At 44.5% G+C, this 12446-nt stretch overlaps 1 protein-coding gene across 1 annotated transcript in view; it reads left to right on the top strand.

The window, feature by feature from the left end:
* Window positions 1-12446, top strand: part of LOC139751384 (protein-L-histidine N-pros-methyltransferase-like) — a 770810-nt gene that overhangs the window by 367020 nt on the left and 391344 nt on the right. The window lies entirely within an intron of this gene.

Below are 12446 nucleotides of genomic sequence, written 5' to 3'. Positions count from 1 at the left end.
ATATATATATATATATATATATATATTTTTTTTTTTTTTTTTTTTTTTTTTTTTTTGCTTTGTCGCTGTCTCCCGCGTTTGCGAGGTAGCGCAAGGAAACAGACGAAAGAAATGGCCCAACCCACCCCCATACACATGCCTTGATTCAATCCACTGACAGCACGTCAACCCCGGTATACCACATCGCTCCAATTCACTCTATTCTTTGCCCTCCTTTCACCCTCCTGCATGTTCAGGCCCCGATCACACAAAATCTTTTTCACTCCATCTTTCCACCTCCAATTTGGTCTCCCTCTTCTCCTCGTTCCCTCCACCTCTGACACATATATCCTCTTGGTCAATCTTTCCTCACTCATTCTCTCCATGTGACCAAACCATTTCAAAACACCCTCTTCTGCTCTCTCAACCACGCTCTTTTTATTTCCACACATCTCTCTTACCCCTACGTTACTTACTCGATCAAACCACCTCACACCACACATTGTCCTCAAACATCTCATTTCCAGCACATCCATCCTCCTGCGCACAACTCTATCCATAGTCCACGCCTCGCAACCATACAACATTGTTGGAACCACTATTCCTTCAAACATACCCATTTTTGCTTTCCGAGATAATGTTCTCGACTTCCACACATTCTTCAAGGCTCCCAGAATTTTTGCCCCCTCCCCCACCCTATGATCCACTTCCGCTTCCATGGTTCCATCCGCTGCCAGATCCACTCCCAGATATCTAAAACACTTCACTTCCTCCAGTTTTTCTCCATTCAAACTCACCTCCCAATTGAATTGACCCTCAGCCCTACTGTACCTAATAACCTTGCTCTTATTCACATTTACTCTTAACTTTCTTCTTTCACACACTTTACCAAACTCAGTCACCAGCTTCTGCAGTTTCTCACATGAATCAGCCACCAGCGCTGTATCATCAGCGAACAACAACTGACTCACTTCCCAAGCTCTCTCATCCCCAACAGACTTCATACTTGCCCCTCTTTCCAAAACTCTTGCATTCACCTCCCTAACAACCCCATCCATAAACAAATTAAACAACCATGGAGACATCACACACCCCTGCCGCAAACCTACGTTCACTGAGAACCAATCACTTTCCTCTCTTCCTACACGTACACATGCCTTACATCCTCGATAAAAACTTTTCACTGCTTCTAACAGCTTGCCTCCCACACCATATATTCTTAATACCTTCCACAGAGCATATATATATATATATATATATATATATATATATATATATATATATATATATATATATATATATATATATATATATGTATATATATATATATATATATATATATATATATATATATATATATATATATAAATATATATATATATATATATATATATATATATATATATATATATATATATATATATATATATATATATATGTGTGTGTGTGTGTATTGCTGATAAAACGAGGAAAAGTGAAACACGATAAGTCCCAAGTGCACTTTCGTATGATTACATCGTCAGGGGAAGACAAGATTGTGTCTCCCCTGACGATGTAAATCACATGAAAGTACACTTGAGACTTATCGTTTTCCTTTTTCCTCGTGGTTATCAGCAAATACTAGATCACACGCATCTCATTGACCTACTGCAATATATATATATATATATATATATATATATATATATATATATATATATATATATATATATATATATATATATATATACACTAATGAGATGGCTTTAATTGGTGCGTGCATTTGCCCAAGCTGTCTCGGCTAACATATAAGTGAAATACAACAATATACCTCAGAGATGGAGCATCCGATGCTGAACCAGTAGTCTGATCGTGTAACGCTTGACCTCCTGAGAAAAGGGGTGGGAGGGATGGGGGTTACGACTCGGTATACCAGATGTCTAAACCCAGTAGGCCATCAGAGGGTGAGCTTACGGCGCAGTAATGTCATTGGTGTGAGCTTAGTACATAGCATACCCTCCGTGAGGTGAGGTTACGGCTTATCAGAACTAGAATGGTTTAGGTTTTCCTCAGAACATCTTTCTGTGAAATTAGCTTTTAACACAGCCAATCTCGTGTTTTCAGGCCCCAAGTATTGCAAGGTTACAATACCACAGAGCTCAGTTAATCGTAGAGATTACGACACAATAAGGCTTCAGTGGTTTGACATTACGGTACAGGAAACCTCCAGTAGTGTGAGGTTAAGACAACAATTTCTAGTGGTACAAGTTTACGACACAGCAAGCCACCAGTAGTGTAATATTACGACACAACAAGGATGCTGTGGTGTGAGATTACGATGCAGGAAACCCTCAGCGATATGAAATTGCGACACATTATCTCCCAGTGATGCGAGTTTGCGACACGGCAAGCCTCCATTGATGTCATATTACGATTCAGCATAGCTTTCGTGGTGTAAGATTACAACGTAGCAAGGCTGAAATCTCGATAATGCTGGTCGCTGTTCGTATCGATCTTCACTGTTGTTGAGCGTGGCGCTACGCGTCGTAATGAATGAGCCGTTTGATGATGGCAAATGATGCGGTAGTCCCTTAGCAATACCACTTTGGGTAATACTGTCGTATGACAGTCCCAGAGCAATAACACGTCAAGTGATGCTGTCATGTAAGGAATGTTTTTTTTTCGGTAATGCTGTCACAGTCACACCTTCAGAGCAATACCACGTTTGATAATATTGTCATGTGACAGTTCGAAAGCAATACCACTTTTAGTACATACTATCATGTGACAGTTCCAGAGCATCACCACTTCAGGTAATACTGTCATAATGACAGTTCCAGAATGGATAATCCAACCATTTGACAGAACCCAACCCGGGCAGCGAGGCACGAAGTATGACAGTATCATTTGCAATACTCAAGCCAGCAGAATATAACCAACCTTGGAAGTTCACGCGCCTCACTGACTATCGTCGTGTCCTTGTTTTGACACTACCAGTCTCGACAGTTCGATAACCAGAGGGGGAACATCTGCCTCGATACTTCGAGGTCCTCGCTGTACCGGCTGATCGTACAGCTCATTGCGTGCGGTATAATTCATCCCCGTGGCAACACCGACTCTCGATAACTAATTTCGTACATGATAATTCTCGCAGGTGTTCTCCTGAGCAGGTGTTCCCGGACGGTGCGTCGTAAAGCATGCTTAGTTGCCGCCGACACCGCTTTCGTGGCGCTATAATCTTTGTTGTGTGGCTCTGTAGACGACTGTCGTTTAACCCATACTTCGCCGAGGCTCTTGATATATCAAACCCAGGAGAGAGGGAGGCGGGCACTGGGCTGAACGTGCTACCAGAGGGTTAGGAATGCCTCCCTTGGGGGAAAAGATCTTTGTAAAGGAAGATATGTCGGGGATGTATGCCTAGGGAAGGTGTTGAGAACATTGTTGATTTTACATGCAGATGAGAAATGGTTTTATCCGATTGTACAGGCCATTGGATGTATGGGATCACTTTTAGATTCTGGATTGTATTCCACACTGTGAAGTTTCCTTTATTTCCTTGGATTGTGATATAGAATTATGGGATTCAAATGATTTGTTGGATAATTTGTGATGTCATAGAGACGAGACGTTTTCCCATTATAATGCCATTGCAGTGCATTGTGGGTTTTTGACATCCACGGGTGAATGTAGTTTGGCAGGTGATGGCGTTGATTGCAGTGGATGAGGAGCTTGGTGGTGGTAGGTGGTTACCATCGTCAGCAGTGTGGTTGCAGGTTCAGTGTTACCTATTTTTCAATGAGTTGTTTATGTTGATGTAAACCAGTAAACCAGCCCTCGTCTGAAGTGTGTCCTTTCTTCCATTACAAAATATTAAGGTTATATATTTGAATTAGAAGTATGGGAAAACAAGTACGTAAAACTACGGCAATGTTGATCCTTTAAGTCGATTTGATTTTTCCTTAATTTCCCCCTACCTCTCCCCCTCCTTTCTGATTTTGCAGTTTACATGTACGACGATGTAAATGAACATAAAACTATTAGAATTGAAATTTTTACATTCAGTGTCTTCAACATTTCAGTTGCTTTCTTAAAAGCATTCTGTTTGCATCTCGTGTGTATAACTCGCTCCTCGCGATTGTTCGCGATTCGCTGGGCGGAGATTTAAAGGGGATAATTTCTATTTACGCAACTCCAGAAAATCTACTCGCGTTTCTTCATGACACTAGAACCATAGTCGCCTTCACCCTCGCGGTTAATCGTAAGTGTATGCTCTCGCTCGTGTGTCACTGTCGGTTCTTTAATTATCCCTTCACGGAGTCGCCAATCAGAATCCCCAAATGGAACACAAACCGAATTGATTGGTTCTATCTCGGCCGACGTATCGAGTACCGACGAAAATGAATCGACAAATGCCTTATCGTTTAAAGCCAGAAACATCGAGATGTCCAGATAGGAATCACGACTCTGACGCAACTGAACCAGAACCTCTTCATACCCCGAGAACAGCTGGGAAGGGCAATTAGGAGGTCTACCTTAGCTGTAAATATGGAGGTTACACACACCCCAACGAGGCGTGGACAATTGATCTCTGGATCTCTGGTTCACTCGCGTGGGTTGTCCTTCTTCGTACCTGCCTCTCGATTACCTCCCGACCTCTCCCGCCCCGCGCTCGACCTCCTCCTCCTCCTCCTCTCCCCACCCACAACCTCTCGGTGACCTCGCCTGGGTGACACCAGCCCGGCTGGGTTTCTAATTGCAGAGGTGCAATACCTCTTGGTCAGACCCCGTTGGTCATGCCCTGGTTGGGGGTCGGTCAGAACGTGCGGAGGGGCCACGGCTGGTGTGTTTGCATGTGATGGATTTACATCAGCGGCTGCGGTGGGCGGCGCGCATCGGGAATGGCAGCTTCGGATGCGTGGGTAGAACGCTTACGGAGCACCTTCAAGAAAAAAAAAAAAAAATTCTTCATTTTTAGACTGTCTGCATTGGTAATGTGTCTGGAGAAACGTTGGTTACGAAGGAGAAGAAGAAAAAAAGATTGTGCGAGTGGTGTTGCTTTGTCGAATGACTGAGCAGTGTTGTAACGTATTAGAATGTTTGTCAAGACACTGTGCATGGTTGGGTTGTCTTGAAGCACGTTGCTGAAGGCATGATACTGAAAATCACCGACGGAGATGTGTATATATACCAGTGATTGGCTTAGTGGATTGGAAGTATATTATCCAATCTGATGTTTGGGACGAAATCGTGGTATATTTCCCTCTCTCTCTCTCTCTCTCTCTCTCTCTCTCTCTCTCTCTCTCTCTCTCTCTCTCTCTCTCTCTCTCTCTCTCTCTCTCTCTCTCTCCCTCTCTCTCTCTCTCTCTCTCTCTCTCTCTCTCTCTCTCTCTCTCTCTCTCTCTCCCTCTCTCTCTCTCCCTCTCTCTCTCTCTCTCTCTCTCTCTCTCTCTCTCTCTCTCTCTCTCTCTCTCTCTCTCTCTCTCTCTCTCTCCCTCCCCATCACATCATCGAAGCTGCAGATTACGTCACGTTTCGAAAAGTTTTCGTTGGATATATTTTTTTTTTCTTTTTCTGGAGAACGTAAGTTTGTTAAGCTCTGCTATTCCTCACTTAATCAAAGTCATTGGTGTGAGTGGACTTCCTCCCCCGCGGCTGGCACTTGGCATGAACCTAACCTGACCCTACGTATACGAGTAGAGAGGAAAGGTCAGCGGGCATAAATGGTTCCGGACGAGGAGATAAATGAGTCGAATTTTGTCGACACCGACCATGAGTAATGGAGGCGAGGCTGTTCCAGCCCTGTGGTCTGGTGTTCCGGGGTGTGCGAATGGTGTCTTAATGGTGACGAATTAGAGGCTCTGGTATCATCTGGTTGACTTGTTAGTCGGTCGCCTGCTGTGACCTTGTCTGGCTATCGCCGGTGTGACCCGTGACCTTACCAGTTGTAGTTTTGGTTGTCTCCTTCCTGGTCACCTGTTCATGACTCGTGACCTAGCCTGTGGCCTTCCCCAGTGACCTGTCTTACTGTAACTCCCCCAGTGTAATCCTGGTGTATATGTAAGGTGACTTAAAGGTAATTGGTGAATGGGATTGCCTTTAGGTAGGGCAATGGGGACCTGTAGTTCTCAGGTCGCTTGGTTGACCGCAAGGGGAGGTTATGCGGGTCACTGCTGACTAGATGACCTCGCTTGTGACTGGGCGACGTCCCTGGTGACCAGATGACACAGCTGGTGACTAGAGGACTACGCTGTTTACTGGATGACCTCACTAATGACCAGATAACATCGCTGGTGACGAGATGACCTCGCTGGTGATTAGGGATTGCGATATCGTCAGATTGGCTGATAAGACTCATGTTTGGCTGGATTGTGGATGTGACCTGGTCTGGCTGACATACAGATTTGACCTGACGCGACCGACCTGTGTGTCTCTAACCAAATTCGGTTGACTATTTCCGTGACCTGGTCTGCTTTGTTTGACCTGTGTCTGTGACCTTTCTTTTTTGACCTTTGAGTGTGAGCCCGACTCACTTTTAATGTGTCTGACCTGCTTGATCTTTGCATGTGACCTGACCATGTCAACCAGCGCTTAACCTGGCTTAGTTTTCCTAGAATGGTGAAACTTTATTTTGTGGTCCATTAATCACTGGGTGAAGGAAGATTTGCCATATGGTGTGGGAGGAAAGTTGTTAGAAGCAGTGAAAAGTTTTATCGAGGATGTAAGGCATGTGTACGTGTAGGAAGAGAGGAAAGTGATTGGTTCTCAGTGAATGTAGGTTTGCGGCAGGGGTGTGTGATGTCTCCATGGTTGTTTAATTTGTTTATGGATGGGGTTGTTAGGGAGGTAAATGCAAGAGTTTTGGAAAGAGGGGCAAGTATGAAGTCTGTTGGGGATGAGAGAGCTTGGGAAGTGAGTCAGTTGTTGTTCGCTGATGATACAGCGCTGGTGGCTGATTCATGTGAGAAACTGCAGAAGCTGGTGACTGAGTTTGGTAAAGTGTGTGGAAGAAGAAAGTTAAGAGTAAATGTGAATAAGAGCAAGGTTATTAGGTACAGTAGGGTTGAGGGTCAAGTCAATTGGGAGGTGAGTTTGAATGGAGAAAAACTGGAGGAAGTGAAGTGTTTTAGATATCTGGGAGTGGATCTGGCAGCGGATGGAACCATGGAAGCGGAAGTGGATCATAGGGTGGGGGAGGGGGCGAAAATTCTAGGGGCCTTGAAGAATGTGTGGAAGTCGAGAACATTATCTCGGAAAGCAAAAATGGGTATGTTTGAAGGAATAGTGGTTCCAACAATGTTGTATGGTTGCGAGGCGTGGGCTATGGATAGAGTTGTGCGCAGGAGGATGGATGTGCTGGAAATGAGATGTTTGAGGACAATGTGTGGTGTGAGGTGGTTTGATCGAGTGAGTAACGTAAGGGTAAGAGAGATGTGTGGAAATAAAAAGAGCGTGGTTGAGAGAGCAGAAGAGGGTGTTTTGAAGTGGTTTGGGCACATGGAGAGAATGAGTGAGGAAAGATTGACCAAGAGGATATATGTGTCGGAGGTGGAGGGAACGAGGAGAAGAGGGAGACCAAATTGGAGGTGGAAAGATGGAGTGAAAAAGATTTTGTGTGATCGGGGCCTCAACATGCAGGAGGGTGAAAGGAGGGCAAGGAATAGAGTGAATTGGAGCGATGTGGTATACCGGGGTTGACGTGCTGTCAGTGGATTGAATCAAGGCATGTGAAGCGTCTGGGGTAAACCATGGAAAGCTGTGTAGGTATGTATATTTGCGTGTGTGGACGTATGTATATACATGTGTATGGGGAGGGTTGGGCCATTTCTTTCGTCTGTTTCCTTGCGCTACCTCGCAAACGCGGGAGACAGCGACAAAGTATAATAAAAATAAAATATATATATATATATATATATATATATATATATATTATATATATATATATATATATATATATATATATATATATATATATATATATACGGCTCTGGGGTCGTTGACTAGAAATGGCATTCAGCACGAGAACAAAACTCGGCAAGGGGACTTTTTGACGAGAAATCTAAACCAAAAAATTTTGTCGCTTTGCTGTCGGAATTATGGAAGAGAGAATTTGCTACACCGTGTTGAGAGATCCACATTGCTTCAGGAACACCTTTTCTTATGAAAAGGGAAGCAGTGTTGAAAGTACAGAGGGGTAGTGGTGTTGGAGTATGAGACAATTTTGAAAAGAAAATTGTGATATTTTAGAGAGTTGATATTTTGATGGAGAGATAAGACATTATAGAGGGAGGGGCCAGTGTAGAGATGGATAGGGAACATTTCTCTGTTGGAGGTCACTGATATTTAGTAGCGGTATCATAAGCTTTTGCTGTACCTGTCGATATTGTAAGATTTGCCGTCTAGCATATTTAGAACTAAAAAAAAATGTAATCACTCTTGTTTCCCTCCGTAAGCAACCATTCAGCCTTAACTGATGTGACGTAGTCTCCGGACAAGCTCAACATACAAAGAAGAAGAAATGTTTTCGAACCTGCCTTTACTCACTTTTAGCAAATTGATTTTCATATTTTTTTGCTTCTTCATCTAGGAATTCTTCTTGTATCCCCATGACGTGGGGGTCACCATGAGGTAATGATAGTCCCAGGGATGTGTACTGGTGATACATACTGTACACCATTGTTAGATCTTTTTTTGCCTCGTGTGACAGTCTGTCTGGCCAATTTTGTTCCGTTGAAGATATTCTGTTTAGGTTCATCGTGGCGCTGAGTGAGAGGTGAGGTTATGTGGTGGTGTGCGTGCATGATTTATTCCTATAAGTCATGTATGCCTTGAAATATACATGTTTGTGTTTACAGTAATTGTATAGTAAGGACGTAAATATGCGGAAACGAAGTTATACACGCGGTCTTTGTACTTGAAAAAAATAGTTTCAGGCATTCTTTAGTAATGTATATATATATATATATATATATATATATATATATATATATATATATATATATATATATATATATATTGAACATTCCTGTGTCTTTTTTTATTATATTTTTGATGATTGCGATCTGGTTATATTCACAGGGAGTCCGCATCGATCCATCAAGAGTTATTTTGCCCGTTAGATTATTATTCTTTTTTTCCACATTGTTCGTTGTGCCACCTGTATACAAGTCACGTTAAGGTACACTGGGGCCCAGGGGTTGGGCATGTTATGGTCTCTCCCTTGGCTGTGGGGTGTAGGAGGTTTCATGGGTTTGAAGGCGACATTTGACTTAGACCTCAAAAAGACAGGCGACGGGGTAGTGAACTCTGGCCACCAGTGGTGGACTTGCTGGTAGATTGATATCCTCGCTAATCACGATTGATATATTCGCTAATCACGATTGATATACTCGCTAATCACGATTGATATACTCGCTAATCACGATTGATGTACTCGCTTATCACGATTGATATACTCGCTTATCACGATTGATATACAGGCTTATCACGATCGATATACTCGCTAATCACGATTGATATACTCGCTTATCAAGATTGATATACTCGCTTATCACGATTGATAAACAGGCTTATCACGATTGATATACTCGCTTATCAAGATTGATATACTCGCTAATCACGATTGATATACTCGCTAATTGAAGATATTTGAATCTCAATGTTGAAAAGAACAAAAATTTTCCTCTGTACGAAAAGTCGATAAATTCATCAATAGAAGTCAAGTTCAGGAAGAATACTAATTAGCCCAACAGTACTTGACCTCACCGGAGGCCCCAGAAAACAGCCTCGTTAGGACCCAAGCATCTGTTGGTGTTTAAATTTATTTTGCCTTCATTTGGTAGGTGACTGCCCGGCTAAATAATTATCGGCAAAATAAACCACTATCGAGTGTCGAGGCTGGTCATTGTGATGGCTATGTTTTAAGAGAGCGGGGAAGGTGGTACGTCGTGGATTGTATTTGGGTTATAATGGTTGTTATGGCGTGTTGAGCCCCAGCTCGTGGGTATGTCATTGGTAATCAGAGTAGTCTCTACGTACACGCTTACTTTCTCCTGTTCGAGAGTGATGTATATTTCTGGAATGGCGTCATGGTTGTGTTTTACGATGACACTTTGCCGAAGTGGAGACATTTTTTTTTTTCTGAAGCTTCTAACACAGTTCTTATACTGTCCCGTGGTTTCTGACGCATATTACGCATCGACCCGAGTAGATCTTGCGTTTACGCTGCCTAGATGACCCCACTGTTGACTAACTGACCTTGCAGACGACCTGGTATGACCTCAGAGGTCATCTGGGGACCAGCTGACTCCACTGTTTACGAGATGACCTCACTGGTGACTAGGTGGCTCCACTGTTGATGACTTCGCCGGTGACTGGATGACCCCTTACGTAGGTGAATGACCTCACTGGTGACCAGATGACCCCGCTGATCATCATCATCATGATCAGCGATAGAAAATTGTTTTATCAGGTGTATATGATTTTTATAATATATTTTTTTTCTATGCTGAGATCTTGTGTGTGAATATGCCCGGCGCATTTTTATTAAAGCGTGTGAGAGTGTTGAAAAATTTACGATATGAAAACAGACTTTGACATTTAGGTGAGGCGAGTTGACAGCAGCGTATAATTTGGTGTTCTTTATCGCTTGTTTTCTCATAGTTTTATTCATTTTCTTTTTTTTTTCTTCTTTTTTTTTGATTTCGTGATATCCATCGTGGTCGCCCAGGAAGCCTGGCGGAATTAGGCAAGTCGTGGTTCTTGAAAAATTTATTCTGCAACGTAAATCATTCGTGTATGTAAACATACATAAATTATCTATCTATATATGTGGATATCTTTTTATCTCCCTGTCTATCTATTTAAACACACACACACACACACACACACACACACACACACACATATATATATATATATATATATATATATATATATATATATATATATATATATGTATAGGTATAGGACTGTACATATATCCGTGTGTATGAGCTCTGATTGTTATAGGTCGTTTGTGGTGACGAGCGACGGCCCGTTGTTGTGGTACGTCAGGGGGGGAGGAGGGTTGTGTGTGTGTGTGTGTGTGTGTGTGTGATGCCTTCCGTACCCTCCCTGCGTCGCCCACAGTAAACTCACAGCTAAGAATGACCTCCCCGGCCGCTCTAGGTGTGCCATCGACAGACGCCATGACTGTCTGGTTCTCATTTGGTAGTGGATGGTGCCATTAGACCTTGTAGCTTGGTGGTGGTAGTGGGTGGTACAGGGAGAGATAGAGATTAGGTGGGTAGTGAGGACAGTGTTGGTGGATGGGTGAGGGTTTGGTAGATGGGACATAAGGACAAGAGTTGGTAAGAATAGATAGAAGACAGGGGTTGGATTGCAGGGGACGGATGGATGGGTGGAGCGGATTGGAGGTAGATGGTAAGGAGGGATAGGTGGTTAACCAGGACGGTCAGGTGGGATGCATGATCGGATGATTCTGTGATAGGGATAGACGTAACAGATACCAGGCGGGTGGCGGAAGAACGGTGGTGGTGGCCGGTGAGGGCGTGGAGGTGGGTGGCGAGGGCGGTGAGGTGGGTGGCAGTTATTGGCTAGTAAGATAAAGGAACAAATAAGGGGGCGGCGGCCGGAGGATCCCGGGGCGGTAGAGGCTCAGGGGTCTGGGCGGCCCATGTGTCCGGCAGGTGGCAGGTGGGAATGTTTATTTATCTGGGCGGCGGATAAACCAGGTGAGTGGGTAGGAGGCGGGTGGTGCACCGGTGGGGGGGGGGGGGGGGGGGGGGGGGCAGGCTAGTGTACGGGTAGGTGTCACATAATGCGAGCCAGCTAAGCGGGTGGCATACAGTGGGCGGCAAATAGTGGGAGAGCTTGAGGGGTGGGGGGGGTCGATCAACAGGCTGGCATCGTGGCGAGGGAAGGGATGGTTGGGTGGCTGGGTGGTAGAACGGGTGGGTGGGCGGCAGAGGAGCGGGCGGCGAGGTAAGCGGGGTGCTCGTTAGCCGGGACGTGCAGTAAATGCGCGTGTCCACTGTATTTGTGTTGCACATTCAGTATGCAAATGAGGGGAGGAGGGACGCGCCTCACTCTAACGCGATTCCACGTTCTGGTCAGAGTCCTTGTGGGATTGGGGGGGGGGGATGGATGTAGGTGTGGAGGATGGAGGGTTCAGGAGGGAGGGAAGGAGGATTCCTGGTGAAGAGGAGGTTGGATGGAGGAAGGAAGACAACATGGAGGGATGAGATTGAGTGAAGGGAGAGAGGGAGGGAAGCTTAGATGGAGGGGTGGAGAAGCGAGGTGGCTGGGTAGACGGAGGAAGATGAAGCATAGGGAACAGGTTGAGGTGAGGGAGGGAAGAAGGATAGATGGAGCGACAGCTGGAGAGCGGGGGGGCTGCAGGATAGCTTGAGACGCGATGGACCCAGACTAGGTGGAGGGATGACTGATAGAGAACGAGGGTGAGGTGGTCTACCCGAGGTGCAGACGAG

The sequence above is a fragment of the Panulirus ornatus genome, chromosome 11 (assembly GCF_036320965.1).
Source record: "Panulirus ornatus isolate Po-2019 chromosome 11, ASM3632096v1, whole genome shotgun sequence".
NCBI classification, from domain to species: domain Eukaryota; kingdom Metazoa; phylum Arthropoda; class Malacostraca; order Decapoda; family Palinuridae; genus Panulirus; species Panulirus ornatus.
Note: the sequence above shows the minus strand (reverse complement) of the source record. Positions and strands in the feature narration are given on the sequence as shown.